General features: G+C 43.1%; 1 protein-coding gene across 1 annotated transcript in view; it reads left to right on the top strand.

The window, feature by feature from the left end:
* The first annotated feature begins 878 nt into the window (after positions 1–878).
* The window catches only part of ncanb (neurocan b), a 174,756-nt gene continuing 166,301 nt past the window's right edge, over positions 879–9,333 (top strand). The window contains exon 1 of the mRNA XM_015034813.1: positions 879–1,268. The gene's annotated coding sequence lies outside the window, so the exon portion shown is untranslated. The remainder of the gene's footprint in view (positions 1,269–9,333) is intronic.

Below are 9,333 nucleotides of genomic sequence, written 5' to 3'. Positions count from 1 at the left end.
TGCGCAGCCAGAAAACGTAATTTAATCCCTACGATCATTATTATAGACCAAATGGGACTGTGTGGAGCACCTTAGCTTGAGGATATCAAAATCATAACTGCACCGTATCGTTTTCTAAATAATTTTAAGGACTCAGTGAAGTGCCATTCACAAAGAAGCCAAATTATTTGTCAATAGGCACCAAAATTCAACAGGTCAACATTTAATCACTACAAATGATATGGTGCTTATGGACACAGAGCTTTGCAAAAGTATCTGCATTGTACACGTTGGCCTCTGTGAAAAGTTCTGTGTGGCAGAAAACTAAAAATTAGTTGACATGAACAGATTATGACCACTTTGAAATACTGCGGTGGCAGCATAAGGCTGCAAGGGTTCTTCTCTTCAGCAGGGACCTGGCGTCTGGTCAGGATTCATAGGAAGGGGAGTAGAGCTCAAGCAAGGCGATAGTAGAAGCGAATTTGATAAAGACTGCAAAAGACTTGACGGTTCACCTTCCAGAAGGACAACCTTGAACATAAAAAAAAACATAAAAACCAAACAGAAAATGGAATATTTTCCATCCACCTCAGAAGGAAAAACTATTTTTATTTAATTAAATGCTTAAAAAGTAAGTTTTTGATAGTACAGAAGTAAAAAAAAACAAAAACTTGTAAGGTATATACATATACATATTAAAAAAAATGTTTTCGAGTCTCCTTTCATAGTGTTTTGTAGAAACTTCTGGTCTTTGTGCTATCCGTAGACACCCCCCACCCCCCAATTATCTTACACCCACCGTCTTTCTCACGCTGGGGCCCCTCGTCTTCCGCCTCCTCCCCCCGCCCCGCCGCCCCTCTCTCTGCTATTTGAACAGAGAGCCCTCGGAGCTCTCTTTTGTTCAGTAGCGCTCAGCTGCTGGAGAGGTGGGCACCACTCCGGCTGACGCTCATCCTCTCGTCGCGGCTCCTCCTCTCCAGAGGACGCGCGGACTCTGCTGGAGCTCCAGGTGCAAAAAACCCCCCCAACAACAACCTTTTCTGCCGTTCCGTTTGCCGACGTGACACCTAGAAGCGGCACTTTGGACCCGACCGAGCCGGACCCAAAGGCTTTGATATATAAATTTTTTTTATTATTATTCTTATTATTATTTTCTACGGCGTCCGTTGGATGGTTTAGCAGGTTCACTCTCTGTGGCGCTACCACCTGCACTCTATCAAGGCGACGCTCCTGTTAGAAAGCCTCAGCATCACTCTGCATTCCTGTGGACGGAGCCGGATTCTTCAAAGGTGAGCGCAAGTTGTTTCATCTGCTTCTGATTTGTCATGACGGGAAGTAAAGTCATTTTAGGTGCTGACTGAGCCTATAGCATATGCAAAGTAAGAAGGGCTGTAGATAAATTAGGAATAAGCTTGGAAAAGACGGAGCTGTGAAGCTGAGTCCACTTTCGGGAGCACCCAACACTGAACAAGCGCACTTTTGATTTTCATGAGCATTTCTCAGTAATTGCGTGACCGTAATATCTTAGACAGTTATATGCTGCTAACCTTTTCAACAGCTTTGCTTTATGACAAAAAGTGTCTTACTATGCAGCATCTGTTAATTGCAGAGGTATGTTGAAAGTCACATCCTCCCCCCCCTTTTTTTTCTTCGCATGCTTAAAGCTTAAAAAGACATCAGCTGTACACAGACCACGTTTGGTTGTAAATCCCACTTTCTGATCTCTCGAAAGGCGTCAGACATGTTTTGCATGAGACTAAAGTTGATAGGTAGTACTGTGTAAAAATGCCACAATCAGAGCTGACAGCAAAACAAAGGGGGAAGAAAAACCTGAGACAGTATCTTGGGTGGCACTGACAATCAGCCAAAAAGGTCTGCGAATACTTTCTGCTGGAGGAAACTTGGTCTTCTTGGAGTAAACGCCTGCAAAAACCACCAAAGAACAGGAGGTCCGAGCCACAGTTATGTTCTGCATCTTGGTTCCTACTTGGATATGTCATATAGTGAAAGGTGTTGTTGGTTACCGAGGATGAAAAGGGAAACTGTGCGGCTTCATCCCCTTTTCCCCTTTTGTTTTAATTTTAACCAGTATATGGCAGCGTTTCAAATTTTGGATGGTGGGGTGGGGGGGAATAGAGGAGAGCTTCTTATGACCCCATGGGAAATTAAGCAGAGATCCAACCAAGCAGTTTGTGAAACACTTTCTACTCCCGCTTCCTTTCTCGTGCTTCTTTTTCGGTCTGTCTGCCTTGTGCTCACGGCATGTCTCAGGTATTTGCTCACGCATGGGTGCACAATCATCTGGGCTGCCTTTTGTGGGAGTTTGAGGCAAGGTGTCCTTCTCAAAAGCTGATCTAGTGCTCCTTGTCATTATTAATTCACCACCCATTATCCACGCCGACCTCCTCCTACAGGTATATTTTGCCTCGGATTGCTGTGTGCTCGCGTTTAAGTGGGCAGACCGCTTCTGAAAGCCAAGTCAGAACCTACAAACAAGCCAAAGTGTTTTTAATTGAGCAGCCGTGTGTGGATCTTTGTGTATGTGATACGTGCCAGCTGCTGCTAGTTTCTAATTCATTTGGGCATCCTTCGCTTCTGGCGCATGAATAGGGAAGTGGTTCCACACAGAACGATGTTTAAGTCCCCCTGCTGCCATTTAAGACTACCCTCTTCTTGTGCTTCCATGCATACCATGCGGATCATCTTTTGTGTTTTCCCTCCTTGTCCCCTCCGTTCTCTCAAGATCTTAGTCTTTTTTTTTTTTTTCGCAGCCCCCGCTTATCACTCTTGCAGCACGGTTCAGCAGTATCATCATTGTTCTCAAAAGAGGTGTTCTCTTCTCATGTCTTTGCCAGTTCGCTGCTCCTATTTTCACATTTTGTATGCGATGAGGCATCGCAGTGGATGAACAGTATTTCTTCTGAGAGAGGTTCGCTGCCTCTTTGTGGCTCCGCTCCAAGTGTGGTCAAGGCCAAAAGCGGCGCTGAAATGCTGTCATTACATCTCACGAGCGATGGAAGGAGGGGAGGAAAAAAGGGAAACGGAAAGAGCCCGGGGCCAGTTTGACGGATTGATCTGCTCCTTGCATGGGGTTGCATTTGTCACATATTTCAATAATGTGTCTTTTCTGGCTGGCTGTACTCGGCTTAGTGCAGACACTTGTAGCTGAAGATGGGGGTGGCGGGGTTTGGCACTGATTCAACTGTGCTCTTGAGTTGCGTCCAAGCAAATTTGGTAAACTGTGAATTTTTACAGCGATTTTTGCTAATGTAAGACGTTAATATCCCAACAATGAACCTTCTGCTGTGCCTAAAACCAAACAAAGCCAGTCTGGCATGGAAACGGAGGGGACAAAAAGGGTGAGAGGAGCCAATTGGTTCCAGAAAAAGACGATCTGTTTGGCTCGATTCTGGTTGCTGAAGTCAAATTCAGCTGAAAATCCAAATCAAAACCCCAAAACATGGACACCCAAAATGAAAATGCATGAAAGGGTCAATAATTTGCTGACTAATGGCATATGCACTTTCTCCAGCCTGCTTAACAATTCACTACACCACAAGTTGGGATGTACATTTTGCTGTTCCTTCAAATGGCCATATGCAGCTCAGACCTTTGCAGACACCTGGTGTGTTATATTCTTCGTTACTGTCTTTAAGAATGGCATCTTGTGAGAAGGACTTCAACGACCCTGGATGGCTACTCTGTCATGTAGACTTCTGGATTGTTTGCTAAACTTTTGTACACAGTATTAGTGAGATTCGGCAAACAGGAAAAGAGCCAACAGAGTCTGAAACCATGTTCTCTTTTACAACCTTCAGTAAAATTATAATTTAGCCCTTCAATTTCATTCAAGAAAATTAGTAAAGTTTGAATTTTTGCTATTATTTTGATAATGGAAGACATTAATGTTCTAACAATAAAACCTGTACTGCACTTAAACTAAAAGCTGACTTAGTGTGGGAAAAAAAAGAAAGGCTGAGTGCAGCCATGCAAATGCAGAGTATCAGAAAGGTCAAACGGTTTGATTTTTGGCAGTTCACCTGGTGAAAAACCGGTCAAGTCCAGCCTGGAATTCAATTTTTAGAGCTGTGGTGCTATGAGCCAACTGGGGTCGTGTGGTGCTAATAGCTGAATATATTTCCTGTACTTTTATAGCAGGAAAATGTGTGACTCACTGTGCAATGTACAGAGAGGAGTCCACAAGGAGTTCAAAGTGGGCACAGTAACAAAGTCTCAGAAATCAGGGCCTGAATGTGAAGCCCTCAGTCGTAGAGAGAACGAAGAACATCAGGTTCCTCAGAGCACAGTGTTTGATGACCTCACCGGGTCAAAGAACACCATTTGGATCTGAAACAGGTCCAGCAAAAAATGGGAACCCGGAACAAACTCCTCTCCCTACCGGCATGCTAAGCGCCCTGCAGAGGAAAGCAAGAAAGGCTGTTTATGGAGATCACCACCTTGAGTCCAGGCTGCGTTTTCAGAGTCACATCAGGCAAACAGTGCAGAAGTAGCCTGTTGGTGTAAAGCTGTCTTACTCTGCTTACACTGGTTCTACTCTGAACTGGCAGTTTATTGCTTTTAATATAATCAAGTGTGATTTTTTTCCTTGTGTGTTTTTCGCTGCAATCTTGCAGAGTGCAGGTTTTAGTGTGGACAAAAATGAATATACAGTTTTAGTCCAAGGTGGCAGATCAGAGGGGGAAAGCCAAAAGACTCCTGCAAAGAAGAGGTAATTCTCAGACTTGGATAACCCTGATCCAATTAAGCAGTGAAAGCCCACACAGCAGCCTACGTGCTGCCTATTCAATGCGGATTCTATAAACAATCGTGACACTACGTGCTTTGAGTTGTCTGCCAAAGCTACGTAGGTGCAGTTTACATGAGGGTACGTCACCATTTCGACTGCCATCCGCTTAGTTTCTTCGTTGCATCGGAGAAGCAAGGCGGGATGCATCACTTAGTTTCTCCAGGTAGTTGCTTCGTTAACCTCGATGACGTCTGTATCTGTCCTCGCTGGGGCACGTCACTCAGCTTGAGTGTCAGCCGCACGTCCTCCAACCCGGTGCCACTGAGCAGATGGGGCCAACCAGGAGTGGGCTGCTTCTTGGTTCGCTTTGGCTGAGAGTAAAATAGCCTGGCTTGGCACTTTGAGCCAGCTACTGCACGTATAGGGCCAAGCAAATGAGCAGCGCAGCTGGGCCATCGTTGGTCAGCGGCTGAGCACACAAAGCCCAGGAGATGCAGAGGCAGAGAAAAAAAAAAAAAAAAAGGTAGCTTACCACAATCCCTTCAGACACTGGTCGTTAATATTCATCAATCACCCACCTCCCATCCGCCCCCGAGGCCCCCAGCTCTGCACCCGTCTTCCCACCGAATGCATTATTCAAAGGTAGCATTTTCCCTATTAAATACTTTTAATAAATAATGACATCTGGTAACAGTTTTGTCTGCTGAATTAATGACAGCCGAGTGTATTTTGTAGCAATCGGAGGTGGAGTTGAGGTGGATTTCTGTTCAGCCGCCTCTCCTCTCAGTGCGTTCTCTTTGTCTTGGCTCTTTTGTTGATGTCAGCCGGCCTGTCAGTGGATCAGAATGGGACCGTGTCTGTCTCTATCAGTCACCTTCAACAGCACGCCCCGAGGAGAAGCAAATATGCCGAAGCTGTTTATTTTGCCATTATCTCCGTGTTTTCCTGACTGAGATAATACTTGGAAAACACAAAGCTCCCCCTGGCCGCTTCGGCGTCGGACACCGAGTCGTCTGTTTTTTCCGTCTTATTCCCTTTTCTATCGTGTTAACATAAACTCAGTCGGGTTTAAGCATCACACGCATAGGGATGCATTACTTAAGCATACTGACATTGTAAGCATCGCTGTGTACAGGCTGTAGCTGTCAGACTCTGATGAGCTGGTAAACACATAGTGCTTGAGAGGCCACAGATGGCCAGTGTTTTCCCCGTCTTGTGAGCTTAAATTCCCAAAGGAAAGGCTTGCTTTTTTTTTTTCTTTTGATTTTTCTTTTCCTCGCTTTAATTTGTAGCGGTACAAAAAGGGATGCGGCAGATTTTGTAGCGCAAATCCAGGCAGGAGCATCGCGACTAAAGTTGGAGAAGAATAATCTATTGTTCCTGAGAGTGATTTCTGTTTGTCTTCCTCCGCCTCACCCTGCCTGAGTGGATTCCACACAGCAGGTCTATTTATAAAGCCGAGGCAGCCGTGCGACACTTATAAAGTCTCCCTCACTAATCAGAGACGTCGCTCTGGGGTTGTCGAAACCAATCGCAGGGAAAAGTGAGGCAGAATAGGAAAGTTGTGTGATTAATTTCATTCAGAATGCTGCCACAGGTCCGCTGCGTTGTCTTTGGCGGCTTCTGTTGTGTTTGTTGGTCTTTCTTATTGAAGGCGAGAGGATTGAACATGCAGACTTGCTTTGTTTAAGATTTGTTTCTTATGCTTGTTTTACTGGGGTAAAACGTGAAACGCAGACACAGTGTAATGCGTAATTATGAGAGAGTGAAAACAATGACATGGTTTTCAAAATTGACTATCGAAAATGTGCTGCGTGCGTTTGAGTCGAGCCCCACTGAGTCAGTTCTTAACGGTTTTCTGCATCTTGAGATTTAAAACTTTTCTCCATTCTTCTCTGTAAATCAGCTCAAAGCCAGTCTGACTGGATGGAGAGCATGTTTGAACTTCAGTTTTCAATTCTTGATACAATTCTTGAATTGAATTTAGGTCTGGACTTTGAACGCAACATTCCTATGTGCTTAAGAGCCAATCTCAACCATTTCTCTGTTTCTCTGGCTCTACATTTAGGGTTGTTGTGCTTCCATGACTTCTCTGCATGAAGTATCTTTCAGACTTCCCATAATCTCTGACGAGTTTCCCTTCCCCTCCTACGGTTCTTCCATGTTTCGTTGTCATGTTACTGTATGTTCAGTTTATTGGTCTCTATTAGTTTTCCACCACAAACCACTGGAACCGTAACCGTCTATCTGTGGGTTCGAGCTATGTATGCTAGGTATTGAAATTTTCTTAATGGATTGGAGTTTTTGCCGGCTTTTATGTTTTTTTTTTTTTTCCCCATATCATTTGATATTTCATTTTCTGAACCAGTGACTTTGTACATTTCAGTGGATTCACATACGGGCAGCCAGACGTATAAATAGATGATGATATAAATAGATTAAAACACCTGGATGAAGTTACTGTGCCTGCATAAAAGGGCAGCAGAATCGAAGCAAACGTTTCTTTTTGGTGACATGCTGTGTGTAACGTCTCATAATTCAACATGAAACAAATGGATTAACGTGCAAGACAATTGTGCCAAAGCTGGTTGGTGTTTAAACCTAAAGGAAAGACTTTGATGCTGTCTCCAGTTATGGAAAATGAGTAATTCTGGATTATCTTCTTTAGCTAACACTAAGCAGAACATGTTTGACTCAGCAACTTCATAAAACTTGATAAAATAGATAAAATAAATGATCTTGAATGTCTCACAGCAATGTATGTCTAACAAAAATAAGTCCAGAAGTGATCTACTGGAGTGTTAGCTTCAGTTTCAAAATGTCTAAACCTTTCTGTCGTGCCGTTCCTATTATTCAATGTTCTCGTATTAAAATGCTGGAAAAACATGCTGACATGACCAGGAGTTCTCATTGGCTGAAATCAAGGGAGCACCTGTTGACACTCCCTCGCAGTCAGCTGGCTGAAACAAGGCTAGTGCATCTTCCCATTGCTTACAAGTAAGGAAAATGTCCGCTGTTCTCAAATATTTACAGTTGCAAAAAATACTGAATATCACACCTTTGTTGGAAACTGTTGTTGGCGACATAGGAGCAGCATGTCTGAAAGCTAAATATCAGCAGATAGTTGAACAAATTAATCGGGTCATAATGCCAATGTTACTCTATGAAGAGAAGTGCAGCTGAAAGATCAAAAAGTGGAGGTTACTTTTTATAATTTCATTTACATTTAAGTAAAAAATAAAATCAAATCAAATTCATAGATATTATTGAATTGCAATAATAATATGCTCTGCCGGCCTTTTTTGCTTTTTAAATTTCGTCATCTGCTCCTGTCCACCAGGGTCCGCCAAAACTCTCCACTGGGATGGGTGTGAGGCGCAGATCAAATTCAGCTGGTGTAGTCAAATCAAGCAGACAAAGAGGAAAGGGTCAGACAAGGAGCAGAAGAAGAAATCAAGTGTCCGGCTTGTTCTGAGGAAATGCAGCGTGGGTAGATTTGTTGTTTTCCCATTTTGGAGAACTGAATTGTCGAATTCAATGAGAGCCTAAATGCATAGAGAAAAATCTATCTCAGTGGAAAGCTGTGGTTCTAGCAGCCCTAAAAAGACCCAAATACGGCCACACTTGTTAGCGACCCTACAAATATTCAACAAATTGACAAAAAATATCTTGTCTCAATCACTAGATCCAGAGATTTAGAAAAAACAAAAAAAAAACAAAAAAAAACAGATGCACAGGACGATTTAGGAACAGCAGCAAACCTCATCTTCAGGGATTTTGGTCAGAATTGGACAAACTCCTGGTTTAGGTCTCAAATGGATTTGTAGCTCATGCCAGTTTTGCTGCTGTTAGCAACGTCACTCCAACCCTTTCGCTATGTGTGGTTTTGTGAAAGCAATCTCTGTGTGTGTGTGTGTGTGTGTGCGCGCGTGTGTGCGTGTGTGAATAGGTTTGAGAAATCCACAGATCTGCTGAGCTAAACAGACTGAGCAAGGGAATTAAAAAAGGGTGAAAAGGCCAGTGAGAGAGTTATGTGCAAGCGCTGACATCCCTGACATTCACTGCTAGACGTTGACTAATCTTCCCACCTAATTTGTTCGCAATTAGCTCTCCCAGGTTTTCTCTGTGCCATACACAGCAGTGAAATGATAACATCTTGGCCCTTCTCTGATCCTTTGTGAACATATATATATATATATATATATATATAAAAACTCTTCAAAGAAATAATAATGATAAAAAAAAAAAAGACCGAATGGGTTTTAACTCATAATTTGTAAGGCTCGTAGCAGGTCAGGTGTCCCATTGGCGTAATTTGCGGTGTGGTTCTGCAGTTGGTATGAGATTGCCAATGTTCCACCAAAGTGGCTTTTATGTGGAGCCATGAAGCATGCTTCCTCTAAAGCTCTGAGGCATTAGAGTTAAAGGTAGCAGAGGAAGCTAGTGCAGTGCAGGTGCGTGTGTGGGAACAAGTAAAGGCCTCAAACTTTCTCTTCAGAAGTGTTCCTAATGTGAAGCTTAGTTTTTTTTTTTTTTTTTTTTTGGGGAAGGGGGTTTTTTTTTTTTTTTCCCCCCCAAAAAAAAAATGTTTTTTTAAAAAAAAAATT

This window comes from Poecilia latipinna, unplaced genomic scaffold (assembly GCF_001443285.1).
Source record: "Poecilia latipinna isolate Pla-1442-1.1 unplaced genomic scaffold, P_latipinna-1.0 Scaffold313, whole genome shotgun sequence".
In the NCBI taxonomy this organism is placed as follows: domain Eukaryota; kingdom Metazoa; phylum Chordata; class Actinopteri; order Cyprinodontiformes; family Poeciliidae; genus Poecilia; species Poecilia latipinna.
Note: the sequence above shows the minus strand (reverse complement) of the source record. Positions and strands in the feature narration are given on the sequence as shown.